The 17,809-nt window shown below is 42.8% G+C and overlaps 1 protein-coding gene across 9 annotated transcripts in view; it reads right to left on the bottom strand.

The window, feature by feature from the left end:
• Positions 1 to 16,841, bottom strand: part of EYA4 (EYA transcriptional coactivator and phosphatase 4) — a 158,009-nt gene extending 141,168 nt beyond the window's left edge. For 3 of the 9 annotated variants that reach the window (XM_055811193.1, XM_027795993.2, XM_013304657.3), the window contains exon 1: positions 14,501 to 15,315. The gene's annotated coding sequence lies outside the window, so the exon portion shown is untranslated. Of the gene's footprint in view, positions 1 to 14,500; positions 15,318 to 16,403 lie in introns of those variants that run through there. The other 6 variants (XM_027796000.2, XM_055811195.1, XM_055811194.1 and 3 more) reach the window with 5 other exon arrangements.
• Positions 16,842 to 17,809: the final 968 nt, after the last annotated feature.

The raw sequence follows: 17,809 nt of genomic DNA, 5'->3' as shown, positions 1-17,809 counted from the left end.
AATATTTTTATTCACATTTCATTAATTTTTACCATGATGTTATATGAGGAAAAGACCAATGCCAGCAAATCATGTTGCATGTATTTCAACTTATCAGAAAGCTGAAAATAATTCTTGTTTTTCAAAATGGTTTCAGTCTCCCGTTGATTTAATAGATGTGTAGACATGGTGCTTAGGGACACAGTTTAGTGGGACTTGGCAGTGTTTGGCTTACAGTTGGACTCAATGATCTTAATGGTCTTTTCCAACTTAGATGATTCTATTATTTCAGAGGGAGCCAAGACACTGACATCTTCACCCATGATGCCTTCACCAAAACAGTAACCACCACCCATGGCTTTTTGGTCAATGTGGTGCACACACCCTTGTATTTTTAAAATTCTTCTGCTATTTTTGTCCAATGGAGACAAAAGGTGAATTGAAAGGCTTCTTTAAAACACCCATTACAGGCAAATTTCAGAGAGAAGCCTATGAAGAACAGTGGGTGTTTTGAGGGAAAGCAATTCTGCATGGCAGCTCCTGTGGCAGCCTCTGCCGAAGAAGGCAATTCCAAAGACAAAGGCAAATTTTCACAACCGATCCTAACATATTCCATGAATAACTTAAACACAAAATCTGCTTTAATTTAATTAAGAGTTTGAAGTGTGAGCATGTTACTGCATTACTAAGACTGCCTGCAGAAAGAAATGGTCAAGCACTCAGTAGTAAAATACAAGATTCAGAACAAATTGACAAGTTTCTAGGTTTACTGACTGAAAGTCAATGCCTGGCTTGCATTCAAACATTAAGTGCTCTAAATCTGTCAGATCCCTCACTTTCTGTGTGAAACTCAACTACAAATCAACTACGGAGCCACACCGTAACAGACAGACCCATATTCGTGTTTCTTTTCATATTGGTCATGATCTTAATCAACGCACACTGGAATCAACAGATGGATGTCACGTTTTTCCTTAAAAATTTAAGAGTATCAATATTTTAAATACATCCTGACCATGTAAGTCCAACATAATTTTACTGTTAAAAATTCTCTGTGACTCACCCACAATATGTGTGTTGTGTCCCAAAATTCAGGTGGATATATCCACTGGAATGCATCATTAAATATGCCACTTGTATTAGTCGTCTTCTAAAAAACACGGTCCTTCACAAATTTTTAAACTTACTCTACTGAATTGCAAGACAAAGACAAGCTTGTTTTAATCTTTGCAGAAATACGCAATGCGTTAAATATATCCTTTGCACGAACATGCTGAATTATAATAGTTTCGAGGGCTCTGTTTTTCATCTTCACACTGCTTCAAAATTCGAATACTCTTACTGGAGCTTTTTAAAATAAAATTCAGAATTAATACTTTATCCATGTTCTACCTATCAACAGATAAATTCTGCTACATTTTGAGCCTAGTTAAAGCAGCTGATTATAACCAACTGCTAACACAATGATTTTTATAATGGTAGTTATGCCAATTGCACTTAGACCAAATCCTTTAGGGTTTAGTTTTATAAATTTGTAAAAGAGGAGAAAAACCATTAGAGAAGTCAGTGATTTAAATAAGACCAACATTACTCCCTAATAAAGATATAAAATTAAAGGATAATAGTAACCTCGTGCTGTTTTATGAGGCAGTAATCCAGTTACCAATTCAACCTTGTAGTTTATTCCATCAAGAGAACCAGATTAAAAACAGAGGGAGGGAGGGCACTCTTATCCCTATTATATTGCAAGTGTTTCTAACTGGGTTTAAATATTTTTAAAACTGTTGTTAAAAGTCTTCAACTCACAGACAAGCCAGAATGAAGAAAAATGCCTGTTTCTGCTCTTGATCCAGTCCTCACAGATGTGGCTTTAAAACTGATGAAGTGTTTTATGCTCTCAGATAAAAATTTTACCTTTCTAAGAAATGTCTTAATTAGGAGGAATCCTGACTTTCCTCATCAACAAATGCATTTAAATCTAATGTTTTATTTATTTATTTTTATCTGGGGGAATAAAACACTTCATCAAATTTAAACTGCAACTTCCAGGACTCGGCCATGAGGAGAAACATGTGTTTCCTCCCAGAGATATACCCGTAGGTTCAAAAAAAAACCACACCCCACAACAACCTACTTGAGGATCTGCTCCATACTGCTTTGTAAATGACTGAAAATGTAAGACAGGAAGGACATGATGCCTTCCCTCACAATGATTTCTTCAGAAAATGAAGATTGGAACAAATAAACTGACTGAGGCAGCTTCACTTTCTGTAGGATGACTAATAACATCCTGTCCTGCAGCTTTCACAATCTCAAGACAGAATGTGAAGCTTGGGGATCCACAGGTAAAAAACAGCCTTAAAGCACTTAATGTTTTCCAAGAGTATTTCAGAGGCTGTTTCAGGCCCTCCAATCAGCCACATGGAGAGGTGGAGCTCCAAGAATAATCCATCATCTGGAAGAAGGGTTTAGCCATCAGACAAAAATTTTCCTCCCTTTCACTTCAACCCAAAAACTTAGAAAGAAATTCCTCTCTTTAGTCCACTAGGAGTTCATTTTCTTAAATGAAATTATGGGAGGGTGGTCCTCTGTTTTCACCACAACAATTTTTTTCATTATAAGCCCCTTGAGCACATTGTCAGGTTCTTTTTATTCCATCTCATCTGAAGAGCAGTTACGTCTACTGCGGTTGTATCATGGTGATGCTCTGGTAGTATAATACAGGAGCTGCAGCATCCCAGTCAAATTTACGATATTGTTTTTTACATTTTGAAATGCGCCCATAAGAAGCCCAGAGAATAAACAGAACGGACGCTGCTGTGGTTAACACAATTGAATCATAGCCACATAGGAGAAGTAATTTCTATCACAGCCACAGGTTCAGAGTCAAAACATTAAGTGAGAAGTGATCACAAGTAGAGCAATTTCTCATTTTCTGGTGCTCTGCTTCAAAACACTGTGACAGAAGAAGTACTCAGTGCTTGGAACTGCAACTGATTGTATGCAGGATGTGCAGCAGTAAGGTGCCAACAAATGAGGACAGGCGCCAGGGCCAGGACTCCCCCAGCCTCAACAGAACATCAGGAGAGTGAAGCACAATTTAGGCACTGCCAACGGTTATGCAAGGCAGGTAATGAGAAAATTAATTGCTCTAGGCCCAAGTGCAAGGAACTAGTGCATATGCACTGCAGTCTCACTAAATCGGATTATTTCATGCTAGTTATTTGATGAAACTCACTTATTTGAAGGAACAGAAGAGCGGGTACATGCAGTAACAAAAAGGTACCGTCCAACATTCAGTCATTTCTTACTTCGGATTCTTCCAGTTGTCTGCATGCATATCACATGCAGTCTGATGTGAAAAAGATAAAATATAACCTAAATTAAAAGAAAAAAAAATGCTGATTTGTTAGATTTTCAGCTTAGCCTGTATCTACAGCCCCAAACTATATTTTGGACAGTAAAAACATACGGCTTTGTCTGACCCCAACAGTATCGTATTTGAAAAAGAAGAAAGATCCATGCCCCAGGTGAGGAAGGAGATTGATGCGCTTTATAACCTAGCTTTCTTCAAAACTCAAGTGAAACTATTAGCAGGCAAGTCAATAAGAAAAACATAGTAATTTAACACTTTTAAAAAAAAATTATAATCACAGGCCTTTGCAGAAACTGAAGATCACTGTGCTTTGTTAAAAAAAGAAAACTCAGCTCAACATAATCTCAGAAAAGCTATTGCTAGATATATTTCTAACTAATTTTAGAACTAATTTATATATATTTATATCAACCAATTTTTAGCTTCTTTGGCTTTTGTGTTTTCTTGAAAGGAGTGTCAACCCCAATAAAAACAATTTGTCTTCAGAGGAAAAACCAATAAGAAACTTTATCTTTACCTAATTTCAAGGAAGAGCAAATGACTAACAAATTTTAAATAACATAAACATAATAAACATAATAAAAAAGGCAAGAAAGCCATAGTGTCAAGTATGACCTTGTCAGGGACAGGTACTGCTTTCCTGAGAAAAACTGGCCAGTGGAGAGAAATACACAAAATTGCTATATTTATTTTAGCTCTCAAACTTTTTTTGTTTTGTTTTTTTTTCATTTCTTTTAGTCAGAATGATTTCTGCAGGAACTAGAAGCGGCTTGGGAATCTTGCATGCGTATTTAGGCTTTGCTGAGATAACTGGTCAACCTCCTGATATCAAGACAGGTGAAATGAGCCTCCTGAAAAAAACATATTGTATTATGGAAACAAATCTTGCTCCACAGACTAGAGATTTAAGGGGAGTATGGAATACCCGTCTTTCCCTTCTTTCTCTTCTAATAGTTTTTTTTTTTCCCCTCAGGCCCTCATCTCTAGAGTGTTAGATATGGTTCTCTTTGGATCAGTTTAGTTTCAGCCCAATTTTAGCTTGTTCAGGATGAGAATTTTACTCTTAGAGAAGTTTTAGAGCTTTCTGGAACCCTTTGTAGCACATCCAGGACCCACTTCTCCATCTGTCAGTGACCTCCAAAACACTAAGCTCCTTCCTTACCCAGACCCTCGTCCCACAGGCCTGAGGCGAGCCCGCCACGCCGCCCACCCCCCGCAGCCCACTCCAGCTCTGGGCACCTCCAGCAGCCCCTGGTAGAGGGACGTGACCTTCGCTGGGTGCTGTGCTCTGCGGGGCACCTGCCCACAGCAACCTGCATTTGCAGGTGGGTTGCTTAAATAGAAAAGATACACTATTCCTTATTTTGAATTAGCGGAATTTCATACAACTGGCGCAACTTTTGTAGGCTTCTGAGGACAGATGACTTTCCTGCGTACTGCAGCCACGTGCACTGCCCTGCCACTCATTTGCAGGGAAGGAGTACAGGAGGAATTCCCAGAATATGCTGAAAAGCCAACGGACCCAGCCAGCTTCCTCTATAAACAACAGCCCTCGCTTTCACATCAAATATATGGGTGTCTGTGTACCAGCTATTTGGAGGGAGCTGTGTAGGGCACCCTTCAGGGCCCCCTCAGCATTCTCATCCCAGCACATTATCCGGCACGGATGTGCATAAGAACATGCGTATATCTAAACTGGGTATACAGTATACATTCTAATGCTCATAGAAACTAAGCTTCTGAAATGAGTAAGTTCCAAGGTGCAATGTCAGACCCTATTAGCACAAAAAAAAACCCAAACCAAAACAAAACAAAATAGGAATTAAAAATAAAATCCTGGTATTCTATCATCAGGACACTGATAACCCCGAGGCTCTGATTCACAGAAGATTCAGGGTCTTAGTATCATCCCTACTCTTCCTACCACTCCCAACCCATACCTGTGCAACAAATACGAAGGATTAGCTTTAAGAATTTCAGAGTACACAATTATAAACTCAGCAATTCCTCCTTTATCCTAACATTGCACAATACACCGTGAAATTGCTGAGATTGAAACCAGAGCCGTGAATCCACTGATGCTTGAGGGCTTCCCAATGGTGAGAGACCTCTTCACTCACACTTAGATAAGGCATGCAGCTACACAGACCTCTTCCGACTCATTCCTGATTAATCAATTACAGATTATTCCAACCAGGAATAAATAAAACAAATGCTGTTCCAGGCCTGGATTTATAAATAAATCTGATCTAGAATCTCACTGTGTTCCCCTAAAAATCAAGGGAAATTGATTTGCACAAAAAATTAAATGCAGTGTTTTCAAACCCATGATTGATCAAACCCACACATTCCTTACCAAAAAGATGGTTCCCAGGGGGGAAAAAAAGTAATGCAAAGATGCCACAGGTGGAAGCATACTGTTTTAGAATTTTTATAAAAAATTTAGTTTGTTTTTCCTACTAGCAGGCCATTTCAATGGTTTGAAGAACTAAATTTTTTTAGGAGGAAGGATTTTTTTTTTTACTACACAGCATATTTTGGTTAATTTCTGAGACACTTTCCTTCTCCTTTTTGTAGAAAACAGCTGAAAACAAACCAAATAAAACATTTCAGTTCTTTATAAACAAGCCACTGAAAAGAGAAAGAAAAAGGCTATGCTTTGTTAGCCAGCATATTTAAAGAGACACTGTCAACTTGAAAATATTATTTATTTCCTCTCCCCAAAAGACATATCAAATTTACTTTCTATACATTAAATATATATATATATCACCTTGTGACACAATAATAGCATAAGGTAGCAACAAAGGTTATTTCTAAAGCAGAAACCCTGCTTATAATTTCAGAATTTAGGAGAACCTAAAAATGAGCACACCCTCCAGGTAAACGCAAACAGCAGTTTTACAAGACTGGACAAATTAAGCCAAAGAATCCAATCAAGTGTTAAAATGAAAGCCATGACAGCACAGTATCTATACATCCTGTTTGGTTTAAAAAGCCATGCCACATTTTGAAGACTGCATTCGTCAGTATGAGTATGCAATGATAGTTACTGAATAAGTTCAAATACTCACTAAGATTCCTAGAAGCATCCCAAAGAAAGAGGAAGCTCGCAGCTTGCCCACCCTTTTCAGCTGTCAGCGTCACTGCCCACCCCTGGCCAGCAGCTGCCACTCCTGTTACTGCAAGTGTTTCACATACAGTTCTTCAATGGAACACTTTGAAATGCCAGGAAGAAATACAAGAGTAAAGCCACCAAAAATAAACATGGGTACTTTGGTTCTGGTTTGGTAGGAGAAAGGCAACCTTTTTCTTAATCAAAGTTGACAGTAACGCCTGAATATCGCATTTGAGAAAGTGTTCCATTCCCAAGGAATTACTGAACAATGGGAAACAAAAAATGTGAACACAAAACTGTCCCAAAATAAGGAACTCCTGCTGGTTCCTTACACACAGCCCAGGCAGTTTCTGATGGAATGGAAGGACAATTATTACTCATCAAACCTAACACTGCTGCATTGCGGCCATCAAGTTAAACTGAAACCATCAACATACAACAAATTAAAAGTAGCAAAATTCCTATGTGCCACATCTGTCCAGCACAAACAAAACTTTAAAACCCAGATTAGAATTGCTGTGTAGTCTACATTTTTTATGCTGATGATCCTCACGAGCTCTCTGCACTCATTTTGGTTCCCAGCCCATCAGCAGTCCCCATACGCAACTGAAATGCTGTGACATCCATGGAACAGCTCACCATTTTACAGGCAAGTCTTTTACTAAGAGCCAGCACTAAGTGTGCAACATGAAGAAATTGTGAAAAACAGGTATTCCCAGATTTTAATTATAACTGCTGGAACAATGGAGCCTTTACCAGATCTCCTTTCCCCCATTTAGGTATTTATTAGCCATGGTCAAATTATGCTACCTTCTCCTTTAGTAAACCAAAATCTGCTTATTCCCTGGAAGACATGTTTTCTAATTGTTTAATTACTCCTCTGGTCTTACACCTGAAACTTCTCCAATTTTTCAAGCTTCCTTTCCAAAGCTAAAAGAGGGCACAGCTTTCCATTAGTAGCTGTACCCATATTATCTACACAGGTAATGTAACCTCTCTTACTCTACCTATACTTTGTTTAAATTACTACTCCTTTTTTTGGCTACAATACCATCCTGATCATTTGCTATAGCTTCCAATTGCTTTTTTAAATAATTAAACCATAGGCTTGTAGTGGAGCACATAGTGTTTGCTTGCTTTCCATTTGCTGAACGAGCCAGGCTACTCTTAGCAATCTGCTCTGTTCATTATTTACTCTTCCCTCAGTCTTTGTAGTAGCAGTACTGTGGACATTACAGCCTAACAACAGAAGTACAAGAAAGTTTGTAAGAAGAAATCTCTTTTATTAGGTCAGCAATTGATCTAATCAAAGGTATATACTTCTTGTAGAACTCACTGATCTTTGTGTCATAGGTAAAATAATAAATAGTTTTTGATTTGATGAACAGCCCCTGAAAATCTCTTTGTAATAGTCCTCTTTACAGGCTCATTAACAAGTATTTTTGAAATCTATGCTTTAATTTGCTGTTTAGTCCATTTCATTTGTGCCAAGCTGAATTTGTATCCTTCAAGTTTATTAACCAAAAAGTCACATCAACTCCAAACCCTTACAGACCTTTATTACAACACTACTCTTATCTCTAGAAATCTAGAAATTGTACTCACATCAAAAAGAGTATCACTAGTTTGGCATGTTCGAGTGTTCCTAAATGCATGATGTGGTATAACATGCGTATTTCAGTGTTATATGGGAACAACATGTAAAAGGCATTTGGAATGTCACAGCATGTAAGTTAATACTTTGTGACAGTTGAGACTAATAAAAAATAGTTGCCATAAACTAAGCACTTGTCTACAGTGACAGCTAAGTAATGGCCACTTTTGAGAAATCATTCTACTTCTTTCCCCAGGAACAGTGGTGAAAGAACACAGGCTGTCACAAGCGCTGCAGCCCCTGGCGATGGCATGCTCCTCCTGGTGCAGTTGCTCTCTGCCTGCCCGCTGTGAGCCCAGCTTTTGGACAGCGGTGCACAGACCTGGAAAAGTTCTGTTGTGTAGTATCACATCTGAACTCCTGCCTTCCTTTCAGAACGTCATAGCTGTCCCCTCCAAAGGCACCATAACTTTCCCTATTGTTATTCTCTGTGCATATATCTGCAAATTATATGGAGTCACTTTAGTTTTAGTTAAAAAAAACATCAACAAAACCTCTTGGTTAAAGATCAAGGGATCATCTTTGTAGACAAGGTTTTTGTTCTGAAAAATTCCACCTATCCCGCAGACTTGACCCTGCACTTCAGTTAACAGAGGTGGCAGATTAGGTAACGGAGACTGTGGTTCCGCAGCTATTTCTGCAGCGCCAGTGCCAGGCTCAGCAGCACGAGTGCTGCCACTCATTCCGACCTTTGCCTCATTGCCAGCACAGCTGTTTGTGAACCACAGCAAGGAACAGATCCAGCTTAAACGAGTGGCTGGCAGAGGAGGGGTAAAGGGCTGCTTAAGAAGCACTGCCACCAAACGTGAAACCGTAGCCTCGCGCTCTTCCGTCCTCTGCCACAAAAAACGGATGGACATAGGAACTTCAGTTATGGTTGGTCACATCATCGAGTCACATGCAGATTACTGCTGTTACTGCTTATGTGAACCAATACCCCTAGCAAATGATGTAAAAACAGAGCAAAATGATGGACCTCTTCCTTGCAGACCTTACAATCAAACTGCTGCAGGCTTAGTCCTGATTTGACAGCAACTCTAAAGCTGCAGTTCCAAGCCTGGACTTTCTTCAATGCAGATCTAAGCAAGGCCTCAAAGACCTGGGTGGTTTCACAACTATCAAGCAGTAATTCCTTCCATTTCATTTGTCTTAAGTCAAAAATCTGACTGCTCAGCTACCCCTGGGAGAAATTAGGCTATCATTTAATCAGAAAATTGGAGAACAATCTGACTCATGCCTAACTAGCTACTAGAACTTACTAGCAAACACACGGGCTAGCCATTTTAGCCGAAAGATCTTACTGCAGGTGACTCCCAGCCATATTGCTGCACATTGAGCTCAGCACTTGGGTGGTGCTTTGAACACAAAAATTGCTTCTCTGAAGGAGCAATCAACCGAATCAAATTAATATGAACATTACACCAGCTCCTTCTAGCACACCAGATTAGAATAAACATAAAAATAGGTGGCTGAGTGGAAAAGTAATCTTTCCACTTGGAAAACCTACCACAGTTCCAAATCTTGCCTTGGGGTAACGTGGAAATTTTATTTTGGAGACCCTTTCCCAGAATATAATTATTGCATTTGTAAAAGCTCTCTACCATTCAGCCCTATTAGTTTCCAGGCTCCCTAGTTCTCTGCATTAAGAAGACCAGAACAGGAACATTAGGTTGAATCTGAGTTGTATTGCTAGAACTTGGCAGACAAAATGTGCATAATCTGCCTAAGCTGTGCCTGGTTTTGTGAAACCGTGTCTATGCTGGGACACTCAGGAGAGCTGGGAGAAAGACCTCATATACAGTGTGACATCAGGATGCACAAATCAGCATGTACAGAGGCTGGGCTAGCTGCTCTCACTTGGGAATAAGGTGAACTTCATTTTCTGTGATTCTCTGGGAATATACTACAGCGAGTAAAAAGGAACATCCAGGTGACATTTAACATGGTAAACAGACTTTACACCCTTCATTGAATAGGCTTGGCATTCACAAAATGTCCCCGAGTAAACGCAAACTGACTATTCATTTCTATGAGCAACAAAGTTGCCTGAAAGGAATTAAAAGAATGCAGTCAATTAACAATATTTCTATCTGCATCCTTTTTGGGACTACAGTTACTGTAAAAGGCGTTTCTGTGACCATTTATAAAATGCTATAAAAAATACAAAGATATGTTCTAACACAAGAATATGAAAATGTCTTAAAATGGAAGAAAATATGAAAAGTTGATTTGGACATTTATACTTAACACTCCTTTGCTTTTTCTAAGTATTGCAGGATCACTCCTCTGTGCACATGATCTCACACACATAAAGTATACCACAATACTCCCCCAGAAAAACAGACTGCACTAAGAATAGAGGACTAGATACTAATCTGGTATAATGTGAGACCACTCTAGTAATTTCAACATTCCCACTCCAATTTGCAACAGCTAAGGATCTGGCACAAAACATGAAGTTAAGTTTCCAATTACCTCATGCACCAGCATTGATTTCAATAGTTATATACACATAGCCATACAGGAGAATTATTTGAAAAGTTGCAAACTCAGCTCTGTATTCCTTTTAATTTTGTGGTCTAAAGCAGACCCTCCATGGTATTTTAATATAGGGGTTTGTGGTTTAATTATATATGTGTCAAGAGCAGAACACTTACTTGCTGCATCTACGCAATTAAAAAAAAAAGGCAGCAGTTATTCTTGACACTGCTGACAGCATCAACTTATGCTGGGTCATGTCACAATAGTAATAAATTTTAATGTTGCCAGAAAATCTAGTGCATATTAACCTGAATATGTAAGCAAAAAGTTATCACCTATATGAAAATTAGTCTTCTGTATGTGAATTTTTTGCAGGTCGTCTTGGGAGGTCTTTTTGCAACATACTGCTCGAGATTAGTCAAATTGTATAGTCCAGCCACAACAGGAGGCAATCCTGGTGGTAAAGACAGTATTCAGTCAGCCCAGACAGACTGCGTCCTTCGGAGACATTACATCCAACTAAACAGCCCTACACAGTCCTGCAACATTACTCACTGCACTGTGTTTCTATGGACAGCTGTTTCATGAAAAAAAACATGATTTTATTTATTTTTTTGATTCTAGGAAAAGGACACAGACCTCCAAAGGAATTTAGGCACAGATAACCTCCAAAATCCTTCTTTTCAAATCTATGGTAATTGCAGTCTAAATCAGTTTAGTGTCTAGTACCTGAGCCTAATAGCTTAAGACCAAATATACACTAGTCTCACTGGTATATGGACCCCCCAGAGTTCCGAAGATTATCACTCCTCATTATAATCTTCCCTTATCATGAAGAAATTTTAAACAAATTGAAAATAAAATGCTTAAACTTTAGTACTCCTCAGACAGCCATTAGCATTTGACATTTTGCTCAAAAGTCTGACAACTAGCCTATAAACAGTCCTGTGAGTGAGACTGCCCAGTGATGCATTTTGATATAGGATAATCAATCATCAAAGTAATTTTACTGTTTAACATTAAAGCAAAAGGCAGGCCAGCTATTCGACACATTTCTGGGGCTTAGAGACAAAAAGAAGAAACTGCTTTAAAATAGTTTTCACCAAGGTCCTCTATTACAGGCATCCAAAAAGCAATCCTTCTGGCAGCATTACAATCTGCAATGTGTAAAACTAAAAATGTAAATTTCACTGCCTTTTCAAATAAATTTTATTCTTTACTTGACAGATAAGCACTCTTCCTATCTGAGCTTTCACACTGCAAAGTGCATCCAAGTTCCTTTAAGCACTTCTGATTTAATGACAGATTTAATAACATCGCAACACAGATATGTGGACTTGGCCAAAAGAAAAAATTTCATGAAAATCAGATTTCTGTACAGCAACTTCTAAAGTGTCACCTAATACATACAAGTAAAGCAGAAAGTTTTAAATGTATATTGTAAAGCCTGGGGCTTTGATAGGTAGAACATCTCCTGACTTTGAAAGACCATTAAGATGATTTATTTTTAATAACCATTTTTGTTTACATTTTAAAAGAGTAGCAGTTTATGCCTTCAGTAGAATCATGCCCTGAAATCTCAGGGGTGATTAAAGGGCCATGCCAAAGCTGAAAGGTTTCAAATATCAAACTATACTATTATGTCAGGGCTAGCAAGATCAATTAGCATTTTTCAATGACAGAAAAGGTTAAGTTGGACACACATTTACACAATATTTAAATCCAAAAAAGAAAAATAGCACATATTAAGTTTACTTATAAGCCTCTCAATCGATGACCAAATACCAATGCTCTTCTTCCACTTGCACAACATAAATACTGCGTTTCTAACACAAAATGGCAAGAGTCTAGATACGTTAGAGAGCAGAAATGACATTGGCTTCTCAAGTACAAAGTAAAAATCAAAGACATCTTAGTGTTTCTGCTACCAGACTTGGTTTAGTGCTAAACTTTCAAAAAGCTTTAAAAATACTCGACCAACTTGACAGATGTCTGTTAGTCTGATGCCCCTGTGTTCGCATACTTCTTGCAAACCCTAACAATACTAAAAATTAATGATAATGAACAAATAAACCTATTCCTATGTTCAACTAAAAGACAAACAGAAAATTACCATACAACAAAAAGCCCCATAAATTAAAAATATTAATCTATAAACTAACTCATCTTAAATCTGGAAAAAAGCAGGCGTACACCTTCTGCAATTAAAAGCCATACAGAAACATGCACACCAGGAAGCAAGGGAACTAACATTCCAGTTCTTAGTGTCAGAAGAATACTCACTGGAAATACAGGTATGTTTAGAAGTTAATTCACCACCTGTTAATGCAAGCGTCGCCACAGTAAACATAGCTTGAACAAAGTACCAGGTTATGATATCAAATAAACTCAGGGTAAGCGCACAATATAAGTGCAAGAGATGAAGAAAACCTAAGGAAGAAGCACACTGTGTTAGTGATTTAGGTTGCAATTGCATTATTTTGAGTAAAAGCAAAGCAGGATTACTTTTGTTCAATGATATATTTCAAAACATCTTTTTTTTAAAGCCCCTGTCTCTATTTATTTCTTCAAGGAGTGATTTGAAATATTTACTACCAAACAGTACCTAATTTTAGGTTTTAAGTGCTTTAACAGCTCTATGAAATATGATCAGCAGCTGCAATATAGAAGTATGCTGAATAAACTCTCCTTATAAAAAAGGAGACCTGTTTTACCCTGAGTTCATAAAATTGCTGCTTTCAAGAAAGAAAAAGATAACACAGAAAAAATTAGTAGTTGTGTCCTAGAGTACTTGACAGAAATTCCAGGAATTTCCTTCTTCTTTCTGTATTAACCTTTGTATTTAAGAGGAAGAAACAGTTTAAAATTTAACACTGGTGAATTGCACTGAACATCGTGCAATACCACCAGGTCATCAAGGAAAGAGACAGGTACCTTTCCCATACCAAATGCTAATGTTTAATATTGATTAATTCTAGGACTGAAAGGTAAAAGTTGCATAAAGTTCAAAGAGTAGATCTCAAAAGCTTGCATCAGAGGCTAAAAATATGCAACAGGATACTATCTACAGCTCTATTTCTAGTTGCCTTGTTTGAAACATTTTAACTGGCAACTGCAATGAACTGGGAATGCACCCGTTTTCTACTCATTAAATTCCTTGTTTGGAATTTATCTATCCCATTGGCATTATCCATAGAGCAGAATAAATTTCTATTGCAATGTGTTGTGAAGCCACTAATAAACACAAATTCAGCAAGAGTAACCTTCAACTAAATTTATTAGCAGTACAACCATATACACATAACAATTTATAACTGCACACCAATTATCTGAACAAAGATAAATAAAGCATTAGTCAATATAGTCCTCTTTATTTTTTATTAATTTTGATCGAAGAACGTTTGGTAACATCAATGCCAGAATTTTCAAAAGCGAGCAAGAAGAGCTGTTTCAGACGTAATGCAGCTAAGGTTAGATGTCAAACATACAGGAAGAATCACAGGGAAGAGAGAGAAATGTCAATCTGCACTTCCACTTTACTCGCAGTATGATACCCATTGTAGGTATGCAAACATTTGTTATTCGGCAGCATTTTCAGAAGTACTAGGAGAAAAAGTCAAACCCACAGTAATTATAGGCACTTCTCTTTTGAGCGTCAAGGAAATGAAACAATGATACAACCTGAGCCGTAATGCAAAACACACTCTTCAAATAACCACTGAGGTCAGACCGAAGGAAAAAAAAATATTTACCATACAGAAAAAAAGCTTGTTTTGTACACTTTGCTCTAACTCTGCACTGTCGGTTAGTTTAATCTTAGATCCGCTTTCTAGTCTCAGCAAGTGAAGCACGTAAAACCGAAGTCAGAAAAGCGAAAATACTGGTTTCTTACTGTTCCAGCATGACTTCATGCTTAAACCCGCATCGGCCAAGGCGCTCCCTTGTCTGGTACGGCGTGCCTCCCGGAATTTTTGGAAATACCAGCTACTTCACACCGCCACTAGCGAGATAACCGTGTCCCTCCGTGGGCTCCGCTTTAAATCCTGCCCGCGGGATAACGGGAAGGCAGCGCCGTACCTACTTGGCTCTTAGCGGCATTTTCATAAATGTAAATGAAACTTTAGATGCCAACTCGCGATTGGCAGCGGCGCTGCCCCGGGATCCCGCTCCCGCTGCTCGCGGCTGCCCCGCCGGTGGGTGCCGGGCGGCGGCCCCGGGGCACCCCCCGCCGCTCGGGCACGGCGCGGGGCCCCCGCGGCTCGGGCACCGCCGCTGCCGGAGCCCAGTGAAACCCGGCCGGCGGTTCTGCGCCGCTATCTGATTTTGGAAGCGTCTGTAATGACAGCCGGAGAGGCAAATTAATGGCCAGCAGCCCACTGGGTTTGAACACGGAGAATCCTGTTACCGCCTCACGGATCAAGTACGCGCGCACACACACACACACACACACACACACACACTCACTCACAGGCTGCCCCACGTGGAAACGCTTTCAAACCAAAACAGAAGACCCCGCACCGCCGCCGGGACCCCCGCGCCGGGGCTTTCCCGTGCCTCGGTCCGCCGGCGGCAGCGGGGACCCGCGGCGGGGGCGGGGGCGAGGTGGGACAACCCGAAAACGCACCGTTTTGTCTTTAAACCGCAAGAAAAACAAGCCGGGGCGGGGGAGGGGAAGGGCAGGAGGGATCCCTCCGGGAGAGGAAACGGCGAGGAACAAAAACAACGGGTAGCTCTATCCCCGCTCCTCTCGACCGCCGGGAAAGCGGCTGCACCAGCCCCGGTGGCTGCCGGCCGGCAGGCAGCCTGCCCCGTCCGCCGGCACCGCAAACGCCGCCGCCCGCGGCGCTCCGCCCCGGGGAAGGCAGCCCGGGGGACCTCGGGCGCTGCCGCCGGCTGGGGCATAGCGGGGCCCGAGGGCGGGCGGGGAACCGACCTCCTCCGCCGCTGCCGCCGCCGCCTGCGCTGGCGGATCCCGGCCGAGCTGCGGGGCGGCCCGCGCTGCCCAAACCCTTGCCTCGCTGGCAGAAACGGGTGTTCCGGGAAGGGGTTCGCTACCACCCCTGCGTGTATTCGTGCCGCTCCGCCCGGAGGGGCTCCCCACCGCCAGAAAACTTGTTTTCCCCCAGCGTCCGGTACAGCCGCCGCCGGCCTCGGCGCCCGCTCCAGCCCCGGCCCACACAAGCGCGGGCGGGCGGCTCGGCAACCCGCCGGCAGGCAGAGCCCTCCCGCCCGGCCTGCCCCCGCCTCGCCCCGGCGGGCCGGCATCCCCCGGCTGCTCGCGGGGCGCACCCGGGCCCCCCATTTCCGCCGCTGCGGGGTGGGCGGGAGGCGCAAGCGGGGAACAATGCGACGGCAGCCGGCAGGGCTTGCGCCTGTCTCGGGGCTGACCCCAGCAGCTACGGCAACAGCCAGTCGAAGAGGAGTGAGGGCAAAACGGCAGCGACCGTACACCTGGAGAGAGCCATAAAGTCCCGCTGGCCGGGCAAAAAGTCACCCCGTCCGCACCGGGGACCAGGGGGGGTTTCCAGCTAAACTCGCGTGGGGCCCGGGGCGAAAGACCGTCTCTGCCCCGCGACGGACGGCTCCGCTGCTCCTTGCCATCACGTTTGTTTTACAGCAACTGGTTTTTTGGTCATCGGACCAAGAAGAGAACAATACTAAATACACCCTGAACACAAGCGCACGCACACACCCATCTCGCGGACACATGCACATGCGGCGGGGAAGCGGCTTCCCCCACCTCCGGGCAGAAGGGATGGGAGGGAGGCTCGGGGACGGGGGACTCAGACACTCACCTTCTTGCTGCCGGGATATGCCGCTACCTTTATTTTAGGTCTGCTCCTTATTTATTTATTCTCGTACCTTCTCCGAGACGAGGTTCCCCTTTTGCACTGTTCCTCTGGCAAAAACAGGACATCCCCTCCACAAGTCCCGTCCCCCCCCCGCTGTCGTCGCCCCCCTCCTTTCTCCACACACAAATAAAGCGCAACTCGGAGGAAAACGGGAGGGGAGCCTCAGGGCGGGGGGGATAGATGGAGGAGGAGGCTGGTACGGGAGAAGCCAAACACTCCCCGCACTTCAGCGAGTGCGACTAGTTGCGCCTCACGCACAGGCACGGAGAAAGTTTCCCTGGCAAGGGACGGGGCTTTGCTAAGCAAAGGTAACCCCCTGCCGCCCAGAAAGGTCGTCCCGGGAGCGGGGGCGAGGGGCGCAGGGGCCAGCGCTGCCCCGGGGCGCCGCTTTGCACTTGTGCCGGGAGGGGCTGCGCCCGGTGCCGGCCGATGCTCGGCGCGGGAGCCCGGTGCCCCGCTGCCCGCCCGCCGCCCCGCTCAACACGCCTGCGCTGCCGCCGCCGGGCCCCGGCACCGCGGCGGCACGGCCCGCCGCCCCCCGCACGCACCTCCGAGGTGTCCCGGCCCCGCGGCCGGGGCCTGGCGCCTTCACCACCGCGGCTCCCTGGCAGCTGCCGCCAGCAGCGGTGGGAGCGACGGAGAGGGCCCCGAAGGGCACGGGTCGCGCGTCAGCCCCTGGCTGACTCACGCTGATCCGTCGAGTACGAGTAGCAGAGCCCACACTTCACTACTGCACTTTTCCCTTTTGTTTCGTATACAACAAACCAAGCCTATAAACCGTTCCTGACCTTTTGGGATGGCTGGGAGCATATGAGTAATCAATTACGATGAAGCACCGTATGGCAGGACCTGTCGCTGTACCCTTTTGCAGGATGCATTTGTCTCCCCCTCAAGCTGGTCAGTGCGGATGGAGACCAAATCCTTTCCTGCTTTGAAACGGAACACTCTTTTCTGCTGGAAATTCAGCAGCTGTGTTTGGTCCTGTTTGCTGCCCAGTGTGGGGAAGTAAAAGAAAATCCCTCATTTCTGAGTCACGTTTCATATTCTTACCCTTCACCTCATATTATCTCCTGAGTGGATTGGGTGGCTCTTGCTCAACCAGCTCCATCACCTTCTTTCTATCAACTTAACTTCACTCTCCAAGGCTGCAAGTCAAAAATTCAAAGGAGAAGGCAAAAGTTAGACCCTATAGCTGGAGAGAGGTGCGAGAGAACAGTCTTGGTTTTCAGAAGTACTGAATGTCAGAAGCTTTTGAGGTCAGCAAGTCACATGAAATGATGAAAAGTACAGACTGGGGAAAACTCCTTCCTACCTACCTTCTGTTTGCTTACTTTGCATCCAGTGATACT

Source organism: Falco peregrinus, chromosome 7, assembly GCF_023634155.1.
Source record: "Falco peregrinus isolate bFalPer1 chromosome 7, bFalPer1.pri, whole genome shotgun sequence".
In the NCBI taxonomy this organism is placed as follows: domain Eukaryota; kingdom Metazoa; phylum Chordata; class Aves; order Falconiformes; family Falconidae; genus Falco; species Falco peregrinus.
Note: the sequence above shows the minus strand (reverse complement) of the source record. Positions and strands in the feature narration are given on the sequence as shown.